The sequence below is a fragment of the Somniosus microcephalus genome, chromosome 13, assembly GCF_052327205.1.
Source record: "Somniosus microcephalus isolate GS21.2 chromosome 13, FLI_Smic_1.0, whole genome shotgun sequence".
NCBI classification, from domain to species: Eukaryota; Metazoa; Chordata; class Chondrichthyes; order Squaliformes; family Somniosidae; genus Somniosus; species Somniosus microcephalus.
Window position 1 is genome coordinate 192,955,600 of NC_140999.1, and position 14,305 is coordinate 192,969,904.

At 49.2% G+C, this 14,305-nt stretch overlaps 1 protein-coding gene across 1 annotated transcript in view; it reads left to right on the plus strand.

Annotated features, from left to right (window-relative positions):
• The window catches only part of rims4 (regulating synaptic membrane exocytosis 4), a 179,436-nt gene that overhangs the window by 12,755 nt on the left and 152,376 nt on the right, over window positions 1-14,305 (plus strand). The window lies entirely within an intron of this gene.

The following is a 14,305-nucleotide window of genomic DNA, read 5'->3' on the forward strand; positions in this document are numbered from 1 at the left end:
AGTTTTACTCATGGGTGTGAGGTATATCAGGGGATGGTTCCAAAACTAGACACCTTTCTGTAGTTGCGGCCGTGGTATAGTGTTATTTTCATATGTTTCTGTCATAATACACCCTGAAACCGTTTCCTCCTTCGCAGTGAGCTTTGTGAAGCTAATGTGTTGAACAGTGATATCTAAGTTCAGAAACTCAAGGTGGATTTGTGCAGACAGAAGGAATCGAGGTATATTTAAACAGCTAATTGCAGTGGAGATCAACAAAAAGGAATGGAGCTATTGGACTCGCTGACTTTTGCTCTTTCTGACAGCTCTCATGTTCCTCTGTGCTGCCCTGTGACTCCGTGGCATGAATCGCACCCAGTCTATGCCTTGTACACTGATCTGAGAGAAACTAACACAGAAACACAATAATCGTACTGCACTCAGCTTCTGATTTTACCCTGTACAAATTTAACCTGTTGTTATCCGATATATTTTACCCTACACTTTAGGAACGATATCAAGGTCTTGGAAAAGGAGCAGAGGAGATTTACTAGAATGATAGCAAAATACTGCAGATGTTGGAAATAACAACAGAAAATGCTGGAAAAACTCAGCAGGTCAGGCAACATCTGTGGACAGAAATTTGAGTTGACGTTTCGGGTCGAACCCTTCTTCAAAACTGGAAAGAAAAGATAGATCGGAGGCAGGGCTGCGATCGGACAAAAGATAAAAGAAACAAAAGAAGTAAAAAAGAGACAATAAAAGGTATTAGAAGCTAGACGGGATGGTAATAGGCTGAGATTGGGTGTAAAGTGTACTGGCAGGGCAAGAGATAGCTGCCAGGTGTGAGAGAGAAACAAAAGGAAAGGGGGGGGAGGGGAAAAGGAGTGGAAAAATTACAAGAAAAAATGTGTAATAGGGGCCGAGGTTATGATCTGAAATTGTTGAACTCGATATTGAGTCCGGAAGGCTGCAGAGTGCCTAATCGGAAGATGAGGTGCTGTTCCTCGAGTTTACGTTGAGCTTCCGTGGAACAATACAAGAGGCCAAGGACGGTGAGGTCCGAGTGGGAATGGAGCGTTGAATTAAAATGACAGGCGACCGGAAGCTCGGGGTCACCCTTACGGACTGAACGGAGGTGTTCCGCAAAGTGGTCACCCAATCTGCGTTTGGTCTCCCCAATGTAGAGGAGACCACATCGTGAGCAGCGAATACAGTGTACTAGATTGCGAGAAGTACAAGTAAATCGCTGTTTCACCTGGAAGGGGTGTTTGGGGCCCTGGACAGTGGGAAGGGGGGAGGTATAGGGGCAGGTGTTACATCTCCTCCGCTTGCACGGGAAGGTGCCAGGCAAAGGGGAAGGGCTGTTTGGGGTGATAGAGGAGTGGACTAGGGTGTCTCGGAGGGAGCGGTCCCTGCGGAATGCTGGGAGGGGAGGGGAAGATACGTTTGGTGGTGGGATCACTTTGGAGGTAGCGGAAATACCGGAGGATGATCCGTTGAATGTGGAGGCTGGTGGAGTGAAAGGTGAGGACAAGGGGAACCCTATCGTGGTTCCGGGAGGGAGGGGCAGGGGTGAGGGCAGAAGTGCGGGAGATAGAACTGACACGGTCAAGGGACTTCAGTTACATGGAGAGACTGGAGAAGCTGGGGTTGTTCTCCTTAGAGCAGAGAAGGTTAAGAGGAGGTTTAATACAGGTGTTCAAGATTATGAGGGGTTCTGTTGGCATAATTAGGGAGAAACTGTTTGCAGTGGGTGAAGGGTCGGTAACCCGAGGACACAGATTTAAGGTGATTGGCAAAAGAACCAGGGGGGAGAGGAGGAAATGTTTTTTTTACGCAGCGAGTTGTTTTGATCTGGAACGCGCTGCCTGAAAGAGCAGTGGAAGCAGATTCAACAGTAACTTTCAAAAGGAAATTGGTACAAATATTTTAAAATGAAACATTGGTAGGACATTGGGGAAAGAGTAGGGGGGAGTGGGACTAATCGGAGAGCTCTTTCAAAGAGCCGGCACAGGCACGATGGGCCGAATGGCCTCCTTCTGTGCAGTGTGTTGTAATGCTTCCTACATTACAACAGTGACTACACTTAAAAAAAGAACTTCATTGATTGTGAAGCGCCTTGGACGTCCGGTGGCCGTGAAAGGCGCTGGAGAAATGCATGTCTTTCTTTATCATTCTATGATTCAATGAAAGTGACAGAAACACACACGAATTTTGCTGCACTAGGTACTGAAGGCTGCTTAGATTTTCATTTTACTCTGTACAGTGCATTATATGAACACAGCACACTCATTGAAGAAAAGATTTTACCTGAAATAAAAAGGTAAGGGGGCAGTAATTGTTCAGATTGCAACCTGTAGCAAAATCATGAATGGCCCCCATTGAACTATCAAGCAAATGAAAAGCTGTGTGAATGCTTTTAGCATGTTGCGATTCATCAGCAGAGCAACTCTTCCAGAAGATGTTTTCATTCATAATTTTCCCTGGAGTCATAGCAACTGCACGGCGTGTGTGAGCTCTCTCAGTTCATATAACAGGAAGCTGAGTAATTCGTACTGGCTGAAATTCATTTCTCAAACGGCATAGTGATTCAATTTATTACTTAATGTGTCATAGTTCATGATTGAAATCGCTCCTCCTTCTTTGACCCCGCCTTTCTTATACCGTAGGTTAAAGGGCTCTCACTGGCTCAAACATGGAACTCACTGTTTTAGACTATTTTTTGTTCTCATCAAGGTGAGAGGTGTTAGTGCTGGAGAGCATAATATTTTCACTTCTGGCAGCCTCTACGCCATGAAACACTCTCAAGTCAGATACAGAGTAAAGCTCCCTCTACACTCTCCCCATCACACACTCCCAGGACAGGTACAGCACGGGTTAGATACAGAGTAAAGCTCCCTCTACACTGTCCCATCAAACACTCCCAGGGCAGGTACAGCACGGGTTAGATACAGAGTAAAGCTCCCTCTACACTGTCCCATCAAACACTCCCAGGGCAGGTACAGCACGGGATAGATACAGAGTAAAGCTCCCTCTACACTGTCCCATCAAACACTCCCAGGGCAGGTACAGCACGGGTTAGATACAGAGTAAAGCTCCCTCTACACAGTCCCATCAAACACTCCCAGGGCAGGTACAGCACGGGGTTAGATACAGAGTAAAGCTCCCTCTACACTGTCCCCATCAAACACTCCCAGAGCAGGTACAGCATGGGTTAGATACAGAGTAAAGCTCCCTCTGCACTGTCCCATCAAACACTCCCAGGGCAGGTGCAGCACGGGTTAGATACAGAGTAAAGCTCCCTCTACACTGTCCCATCAAACACTCCCAGGGCAGGTACAGCACGGGTTAGATACAGAGGAAAGCTCCCTCTACACTGTCCCATCAAACACTCCCAGGGCAGGTACAGCACGGGTTAGATACAGAGTAAAGCTCCCTCTACACTGTCCCATCAAACACTCCCAGGGCAGGTACAGCACGGGTTAGATACAGAGTAAAGCTCCCTCTACACTGTCCCATCAAACACTCCCAGGGCAGGTACAGCACGGGTTAGATACAGAGTAAAGCTCCCTCTACACTGTCCCATCAAACACTCCCAGGACAGGTACAGCACGGGTTAGATACAAAGTAAAGCTCCCTCTACACTCTCCCCATCACACACTCCCAGGACAGGTACAGCACGGGTTAGATACAGAGTAAAGCTCCCTCTACACTGTCCCATCAAACTCTCCCAGGACAGGTACAGCACGGGTTAGATGCAGAGTAAAGCTCCCTCTACACTGTCCCATCAAACACTCCCAGGGCAGGTACAGCACGGGTTAGATACAGAGTAAAGCTCCCTCTACACTGTCCCATCAAACACTCCCAGGGCAGGTACAGCACGGGTTAGATACAGAGTAAAGCTCCCTCTACACTGTCCCATCAAACACTCCCAGGGCAGGTACAGCACGGGTTAGATACAGAGTAAAGCTCCCTGTACACTGTCCCATCAAACACTCCCAGGGCAGGTACAGCACGGCTTAGATACAGAGTAAAGCTCCCTGTACACTGTCCCATCAAACACTCCCAGGGCAGGTACAGCACGGGTTAGATACAGAGTAAAGCTCCCTCTACACTGTCCCATCAGACACTCCCAGGGCAGGTACAGCACGGGTTAGATACAGAGTAAAGCTCCCTCTACACTGTCCCATCACACACTCCCAGGACAGGTACAGCACGGGTTAGATACAGAGTAAAGCTCCCTCTACACTGTCCCCATCAAACACTCCCAGGGCAGGTACAGCACGGGTTAGATACAGAGTAAAGCTCCCTGTACACTGTCCCATCAAACACTCCCAGGGCAGGTACAGCAGGGGTTAGATACAGAGTAAAGCTCCCTCTACACTGTCCCATCAAACACTCCCAGGGCAGGTACAGCAGGGGTTAGATACAGAGTAAGCTCCCTCTACACTGTCCCATCAAACACTCCCAGGGCAGGTACAGCACGGGTTAGATACAGAGTAAAGCTCCCTCTACACTGCCCCATCAAACACTCCCAGGGCAGGTACAGCAGGGGTTAGATACAGAGTAAAGCTTCCTCTACACTGTCCCATCAAACACTCCCAGGGCAGGTACAGCACGGGTTAGATACAGAGTAAAGCTCCCTCTACACTGTCCCATCAAACACTCCCAGGGCAGGTAAAGCACGGGTTAGATACAGAGTAAAGCTCCCTCTACACTGTCCCATCAGACACTCCCAGGGCAGGTACAGCACGGGTTAGATACAGAGTAAAGCTCCCTCTACACTGTCCCATCACACACTCCCAGGACAGGTACAGCACGGGTTAGATACAGAGTAAAGCTCCCTCTACACTGTCCCCATCAAACACTCCCAGGGCAGGTACAGCACAGGTTCGATAGAGAGTAAAGCTCCCTCTACACTGTCCCCATCAAACACTCCCAGGGCTGGTACAGCACAAGTTAGATACAGAGTAAAGCTCCCTCTACACTGTCCCATCAAACACTCCCAGGGCAGGTACAGCACGGGTTAGATACAGAGTAAAGCTCCCTGTACACTGTCCCATCAAACACGCCCAGGGCAGGTAGAGCACGGGTTAGATACAGAGTAAAGCTCCCTGTACACTGTCCCATCAAACACGCCCAGGGCAGGTACAGCACGGGTTAGATACAGAGTAAAGCTCCCTGTACACTGTCCCATCAAACACGCCCAGGGCAGGTACAGCACGGGTTAGATACAGAGTAAAGCTCCCTGTACACTGTCCCATCAAACACGCCCAGGGCAGGTACAGCACAGGGTTAAATACAGAGTAAAGCTCCCTCTACACTGTCCCATCAAACACTCCCAGGGCAGGTACAGCACGGGTTAGATACAGAGTAAAGCTCCCTCTACACTGCCCCATCAAACACTCCCAGGGCAGGTACAGCAGGGGTTAGATACAGAGTAAAGCTCCCTCTACACTGTCCCATCAAACACTCCCAGGGCAGGTACAGCACGGGTTAGATACAGAGTAAAGCTCCCTCTACACTGTCCCATCAAACACTCCCAGGGCAGGTACAGCACGGGTTAGATCGAGAGTAAAGCTCCCTCTACACTGTCCCCATCAAACACTCCCAGGGCTGGTACAGCACGAGTTAGATACAGAGTAAAGCTCCCTCTACACTGTCCCATCAAACACTCCCAGGGCAGGTACAGCACGGGTTAGATACAGAGTAAAGCTCCCTGTACACTGTCCCATCAAACACGCCCAGGGCAGGTACAGCACGGGTTAGATACAGAGTAAAGCTCCCTGTACACTGTCCCATCAAACACGCCCAGGGCAGGTACAGCATGGGTTAGATACAGAGTAAAGCTCCCTGTACACTGTCCCATCAAACATGCCCAGGGCAGGTACAGCACGGGTTAGATACAGAGTAAAGCTCCCTGTACACTGTCCCATCAAACACGCCCAGGGCAGGTACAGCACAGGGTTAGATACAGAGTAAAGCTCCCTCTACACTGTCCCATCAAACACTCCCAGGGCAGGTACAGCAGGGGTTAGATACAGAGTAAAGCTCCCTCTACACTGTCCCATCAAACACTCCCAGGGCAGGTACAGCACGGGTTAGATACTGAGTAAAGCGCCCTCTACACTGTCCCATCAAACACTCCCAGGGCAGGTACAGCACGGGTTAGATACAGAGTAAAGCTCCCTGTACACTGTCCCATCAAACACTCCCAGGGCAGGTACAGCAGGGGTTAGATACAGAGTAAAGCTCCCTTTACACTGTCTGAAAATGTGCCTTGATCATCCTCAGAGGAATATTCACAATACATGAAATTTCGATTCCCCGCTGATTTTCTATAAAGTGTGAATTCTGGGTCCTCTGTGCCCAGCGGACAGTGTGGGTTAGAGAATCCAGGCTACTGTGTTGTAATCCTACCTCAGATCTACACTTCCGTTGTGTATTGTGGAGATAACCCTATTTAATGTAGTAAAACATCCCAAGGCGCTTCACAGGAGCGATTATCAAACAATAATTGACACTGAGCCACACAAAGAGATATTAGGATGGATGTCCAAAAGCTTGATGAAAGAGCTGGATTTTTAAAAGCGTCTTAGAGGAGGAGAGAGGCGGAGAGGTTTAGGAAGGGAATTCCAGAGCTTAGTGCCTAGACGGCTGATGGCACGGCCATAATGGTGGAGCGAAGGAATTGGGGGATTCGCAAGATACCAGAATTGGAGGAGCCCAGAGATCTCGGAGGGCTTTTGGGCTGGAGGAGATTACAGAGATGGGGAGGGGGGGCGAGGCTATGGAGGGATTTGCAAACTGGGTTGAGAATTTTAAAATCGAGGCGTTGCCTGGTTGGGAGCCAATGTAGGTCAGCGAGCACAGGGGTGATGGGTGAACAGGACTCGGTGCGAGTTAGGACACGGGCAGCAGAGTTTTGGATGATCTTAAGTTTATGGAGGGTTCCTGTGAAGCTTTGGGATGTTTTAATATGTTAAATGTGCTATATAAATGCAGTTTGTTGTTGTTATTAAGGAGTTAACCATTTTGGGTGTAACTCCCTTTCACTGATGTCATTGGACTGCTTTTTGATCTTTTGTTATTTCCATCGCTTATTTATTTCATTTTCTGATCTTCCAGACATGGATTACTGCTTTAAGATTTCCCAGGGAGCAACGTTCATACAGCACCTAACATTTTTTTATTATTCATTCTGGGGATGTGGGCGTCGCTGGCAAGGCCAACATTTATTGCCCATCCCTAGTTGCCCTTGAGAAGGTGGTGGTGAGCCGCCTTCTTGAACCGCTGCAGTCCGTGTGGTGAAGGTACTCCCACAGTGCTGTTAGGGAGGGAGTTCCAGGATTTTGACCCAGTGATGATGAAGGATCGGCCGATATACTTCCAAGTCAGGATTGTGTGTGACTCGGAGGGGAACTTGGAGGTGGTGGTGTTCCCATGCACCTGCTGCCCTTGTCCTTCTAGGTGGAAGAGGTCGCGGGTTTGGGAGGTGCTGTCGAAGAAGCCTCGGCGAGTTGCTGCAGTGCATCTTGTAGATGGTACACACTGCAGCCACGGTACGCCGGTGGTGGAGGGAGAACAGAATTCAAATTCTCAAACTGCCCTGACGGGATTTGCACTCCCGCTCTCTGGATTGCCGGTTCAGTAACACTGCACTAGCGTAGTGTAGTTTTGCAGTTTGCATTCCCAGTGTGCGAAGGGACCATATGCAACGGAGTCTTTACCCCAGAAGCTACTGAATGAACTTTGATTCCTGGAATAAAAAACAGAAAATGCTGGAGATACTCAGCAGGTCAGGTAGCATCTGTAGAGAGTGAAACAGAGTTAATGTTTCAGCTCGATGACACTTCGTCAGATTCCTGGGCTGTTTTAATTAGGCACTTGGGCCCCTGGGGGAATATCACAGAATCACATTGAGCACAGAAACAGGCCATTCAGCCCAACTGGTCCGTGCCGGTGTTTATGCTCCGCACCAGCCTCCTCCCACCCCTCTTCATCTCACCCCCTCAGCAATGTTCCCTTTAATTTTTTTTGGTCCCACCTTGCCCCTTTAAGGGCCTGCACGGGCCATTCAAAATACGGCCCCTGTGCGTTTTTTACAGTGAAAAGTCGGCAAGCCAGCTGCGAGGGCTCCCCGGAGCACCACGCCACCGTGCAGCTTGCCGGGAACATTGCCCATTGGATATACTTGCCATAGAGGGAGTGCAATGAAGGTTCACCAGACTGGTTCCTGGGATGGGGGGATTGTCCTATGAGGAGAGATTGAGTAGACTAGGCCTATATTCTCTAGAGTTTAGAAGAATGAGAGGTGATCTCATTGAAATATACAAAATTCTTACAGGGCTTGACAGGGTAGATGCAGGGAGGATGTTTCCCCCTGGCTGGGGAGTCTAGAACCAGGGGTCACAGTCTCAGAATAAGGGGTCGGCCATTTAGGACTGAGATGAGGAGAAATTTCTTCACTCAGAGGGTGGGGAATCTTTGGAATTCTCTGCCCCAGAGGGCTGTGGAGGCTCAGTCGTTGAGTATATTCAAGACAGAGATCGATAGTTTTTTGGACACTGAGGGAATCCAGGGTTAGTGCGGGAAAGTGGAGATGAGGTCAAAGATCAGCCATGATCTTATTGAATAGCAGAGCAGGCTCGAGGGACCAAATGGCCGACTCCTGCTCCTATTTCTTATGTTCTTATATTTTTATGTTCATAATATTTTATTCCTTTCTTCCTCATGTTCTTAACCCCTTAAATGTATCCATGCTATTCACCTCAACCACTCCCTGTGGCAGCGAGTTCCACATTCTCACCACTCTCTGGGTAAAGAAGTTTCTCCTGAATTCCCTATTGGATTTATTAGTGACTAACTTATATTGATGGCCCCTAGTTCTGGTCTCTCCCACAAGTGGAAACATCTTCTCTACGTCTACCCTATCAAACCCCTTCATAATTTTCAAGACCTCTATCAGATCACCCCTCAGCCTTCCCTTTTCTAGAGAAAAGAGCCCCAGCCTGCTATCAGGCAGGAAGACTTGAGAATGGGATGAGAGCAGAACTAACCTAGTATTTGCTGTTGAAAATATCTGCAGGTCATAAAGAAAACCATCAGAATTATCAGCTCTGAAATCCACCCTTCCTGTAATGTATAAAGAATCACAAAACAGGGAAAGTGAATTAGGAGGAAGAGGTGTTTGATCAGACAGCTGCGCTTACAGCGCTCTGCAAAGCCAATCTGGAGCAGCCTATCTGCTCAGGCGTGCTCTCCAGTGACCAGCTCACCTGTCAGCCTCACAAGGGCTGGCCCACATGCGTCAAAGGTATTTTTGTGGTTCTTTTCAAGGTAACAGATGACAGCTCTGGAGAGGAAACGTCTTCATCCACTATGTACAGAGACCAAAGATAGCAAACACCTCTCGGAGCAGATGCGTTATATGGCTCAGTTACAGCAACTCAGCCTCTCATGTCAGCTGTGGCTCAGTGGGCAGCACTCTTGCCTCTGAGTCAGGGCGTTGTTGGATCGTGTCCCACTCCAGAGACTTCAGCACACAATCCAGGCTGACACTCCAGTGCAGTACAGAGGGAGCGCCGCACTGTCGGAGGGGCAGTACTGAGGGAGCGCCGCACTGTCGAAGGGGCAGTACTGAGGAAGCGCCGCACTGTCGGAGGAGCAGTACTGAGGGAGCGCGCACTGTTGAAGGGGCAGTACTGAGGGAGCGCCACACTGTTGGAGGGGCAGTACTGAGGGAGCGCCGCACTGATGGAGGGGCAGTACTGAAGGAGCGCCGCACTGTCAGAGGGTCAGTACTGAGGGAGCGCCGCACTGTCGGAGGGGCAGTACTGAGGGAGCGCCGCACTGTCGGAGGGGCAGTACTGAGGGAGTGCTGCACTGTCGGAGAGGCAGTACTGAAGGAGCGCAGCACTGTCGGAGGGGCAGTACTGAGGGAGCGCCGCACTGTCGGAGGGTCAGTACTGAGGGAGCGCCGCACTGTCGGAGGGGCAGTACTGAGGGAGTGCTGCACTGTCGGAGAGGCAGTACTGAAGGAGCGCCGCACTGTCAGAGGGTCAGTACTGAGGGAGCGCCGCACTGTCGGAGGGTCAGTACTGAGGGAGCGCTGCACTGTCGGAGGGGCAGTACTGAGGGAGCGCCGCACTGTCGGAGGGTCAGTACTGAGGGAGCGCCGCACTGTCGGAGGGTCAGTACTGAGGGAGTGCCGCACTGTCGGAGGGGCAGTACTGAGGGAGAGCCGCACTGTCGGAGGGTCAGTACTGAAGGAGCGCAGCACTGTCGGAGGGGCAGTACTGAGGGAGCGCCGCACTGTCGGAGATGCCATCTTTCAGATGAGATGTTAAACTCAGGTTCCGCCTGCTCTCTCAGGTAGATGTAAAAGATCCTGTGGCACTATTTGAAGAAGAGCAGGGGAGTTCTCCCCGGTGTCCTGACCAATATTTATCCCTCAACCAACATCACTAAAACAGATTATCTGGTCATTATCACATTGCTGTTTGTGGGAGCTTGCTGTGCACAAATTGGCTGCCGCATTTCCCACATTACAGCAGTGACTGGACTCCAAAAAGTACTTCATTGGCTGCAAAGCGAATTGAGATGACCCAAGGTTGTGAAAGGCGCTTTAGAAATTGAAGTCTTGCTTTCCTTTTACTTGGAGTATATAGAGCAGCAGTATGTAGCACTATTGAACACTGCAGCGTACAGAACAACAGTGCTTCTCCCTGCAGTGTACGGGACAGCAGTGTGTAGCGGCACTGTTTAAAGCTATGGTATGCGGTGGGACTGTCCATTACAGTATTATTTCACACTGCAGTGTACGGGGCAGCGTTCGCTGAGGCTGCAATATGTGTCATCATTTTTCTCTTTCAGAAAAAAAGTAGAGACCGAAATAATCAGCGTGTGCGTCATATTATTCCTGGAGTGACTTCCTCCCTTTATTATAGCAGGCGGCGGGTGAGCGAGACTCCGAAATAACAAGTTGTCTCCACGGTGAGGTACTTATTAAAGCGAGGGCTGCTAATAAAGCTCGAGTGAAATTAGATGGTGGTATCGAGGATTACTCAGGGTGGAGTCGCTGATACCCCTCTCAGTCCCACTCCCAGGGCTCGGGGTCACTGTTGGCAGCCCTCGCAGTAGTTCGGCTCTGATTACGCGAACATCTGCCCGGTTTATACGAGTTGGGGTGCAGCTGAAGTTCCAGCTGTTTATGCTCACACCTTGGAAGAGGCGTGACTGCCCAGATATCTGGACGGCAGGCTGCTTTTTCATCAAGGCAGAACCTTTCTCTGGAATCATAGAAACTTATAGAAGGAGGCCATTCGGCCCGTCGTGCCTGTACCGGCTCTTTGAAACAGCAGTTGTCCTCAGTCCCACCCCACCCCCGTAGCCCTGTGAGTTCCTCATCCTCCAGTATTTGTCCAACTCCCTTTGAAAATTATTTCATGGAATCCACTTCCAGCACCTTTTCAAGTACAGCGCTAAGATTCTAAGTGGAAAAAAAATCTCCTCATCTTCCCTCTAAGCCGTTTGCCAATGATTGTAAATCTATGGCCTCTGGTTGTTGAGCTAATTGCCCGAGCAACTCTAGCAATGATGTGGAGATGCCGGAGTTGGACTGGGGTGGACAAATGTAAGAAGTCACACAACACCAGGTTATAGTCCAACAGCTTTATTTGAAATCACAAGCTTACTCTAGCAATGGTGAGGTTCTTTCCACTGAGCGTGGCCCGCCTCCACCTCACCAGCCCTCTCCTCCTCCTGGTTTCCCAGACTGCGGCCATCTCTCGGGACCCCTCGGGAGTGGCGGTCCTTGCTGTCTGAGCTGAGAACGGTGAGTGTGGGCAGAGTATTTCACAGGGTCCGAAGGTAGAGTCCTCACCCCAGTTTCCCATTAGGGGTCCCTCCGTGGTGATCAGGACCGAGAATGTGGGCTGGCTTTCATTTTTTTGCTTGCCTCTGTGAACCAGGGTTGCTGAGACGAAGTGTAACGCCTCTGCCTCACTGGTTGTGATGAGCTAACTCAGCGAGAAGGACTTGCATTTATATAGCGCCTTTCACAGCTTGGAGACACCCCCAAAGTGCTTCACAACCAATGAAGCACTTTCGAAGTATAGTCACTGTTGTAATGTAGGAAAACGAGCGCGGAGATTGCGGAGCGAGGGGGTGACAGACAGGGAGGGGTGAGGCCACGGAGGGGCAACATGTACAGGATCGGAAATAACAACAGAAAATGCTGGAAAAACTCAGCAGGTCAGGCAACATCCGTGGAGAGAAATTTGAGTTGACGTTTCGGGTCGAACCCTTCTTCAAAACTGGAAAGAAAAGAAAATAGATCGAAGGCAGGGCTGCGATCGGAAAAAAGAAGTGAAAGAAACAAAAGAAGTAAAAGAGACAATAAAAGGTATTAGAAGCTAGACGAGATGGTAATAGGCTGAGATTAGGTGTAAAGTGTACTGGCAGGGCAAGAGATAGCTGCCAGGTGTGAGAGAGAAACAAAAGGAAAGGGGGAGGGGGGATCGGGCTCAGCTGTGAAGCCATCATGGTGAAATAGCCCACCTAAAGTTACTGTCTAGGGCCATACATGAAGAACACAGACGGGATGTTGGAGGGTGCCAGTCTACCACAGCATAAGTGAATGCCTTTGGCCGCGCAGACGAGAAAATTGTAAACAACAATGAATGGGCAAATTCCGCGAGGTGAGTCTCCCAGCACGGAGTCTCGTTAGACAGGAGCACAGACTGGAGATTGGGATATAAAGGCAAAACCCCACAGCTCCGTCTACACTCCCACCTAGCGGGGATCCATGGTAGGAGCGATGCATACACAAAGCTTTTCATGTTTCTGTCACTCTCGCTCACGGTTAATCTGATTCATTGAAGGGGATCTCAATGCATTTAAAGGGAAGCTGGATAAAGACATGAGGGAGAAAGGAATAGAAGGATATGCTGATGGGGTGGGAGGAGGCTGGTGTGCAGCATAAACACCGCATGGACCAGTTGGGCCGAATGGTTTCTGTGCTGGAAATACTATGTAATTCGATGTAATATGTATCACTGATTCGTAAACAATTCTCGGTAAGTGAGATATCGCAGGTTCGGTGGTGGGACTCGACAGCACCTGTGCAGAAATGTTCCTATTAAAATCTTCTTATTAATAGAAACAGTGCAGATGGCTGGAGCGAATGTGAGAGGGGTGCTAGACCTGCTGGCGCTGTTGATTTATTTCTGAAGTAAAGAAAGTCTTGCCTTTCTACAGCACCTTTCACGACCTCAGGACGTCCCAAAGCGCTTCATAGCCAATGAAGAACTTCTTGAAGCGCAGTCACTGTTTTAATGTAAACACAGCAACCAGCTTGTGCACAGCAATATCCCACAAACAATCTTCTTTTTAGTGATGATAGCAAAATACTGCAGATGTTGGAAATCCGAAATAACAACAGAAAATGCTGGAAAAACTCAGCAAGTCAGGCAACATCCGTGGAGAGAAATTTGAGTTGACGTTTCGGGTTTGACGAAGGGTCAAACCCGAAACGTCAACTCAAATTTCTCTCCACGGATGTTGCCTGACTTGCTGAGTTTTTCCAGCATTTTCTGTTGTTATTTCTTTTTAGTGATGTTGGTTGAGGGATAAATATTGGCCATGAAATTGGGACAGCTCCCCTGCTTTTCATCAAATAATACCACTACATCCACCTGAGGATTGGCTAACTAACAGGAAACAGAGAGACGGGATAAATGGGTCATTTTCCGGTTGGCAATCAGTAACTAGTGGGGTGCCACAGGGATCAGTTCTGGGGCCTCAGCTGTTTACAATCTACATTAATGACTTGGATGAAGGGACCGAGTGTAATGTGGCCAAATTTGCTGATGATACAAAGATCGGTGGGAAAGCAAGTTGTGAAGAGGACACAGTCTGAAAAGGGATATAGACAGGCTAAGTGAATGGGCAAAAACTTGACAGATGGAGTATAATGTGGGAAAATGTGAGGTTATCCACTTTGGTAGGAAAAATAAAAAAGCAAATGATTATTTAAATGGAGAGAGACTACAGAATGCTGTGGTACAGAGGGATCTGGGGGTCCTTGTACATGAAACACAAGAAGTTAGCACGCAGGCACAGCAAGTAATTAGGAAGGCAAATGGAATGTTGGCCTTTATTGCAAGGGGGGTGGAGTATAAACGTAGGGAAGTCTTGCTGCAACTGTACAGGGTATTGGTGAGACCGCACCTGGAGTACTGCGTACAGTTTTGGTCTCCTTATTTAAGGAAGGATATACTTGCATTGGAGGCAGTTTAGAGAAGGTTCACTAGGTTGATTC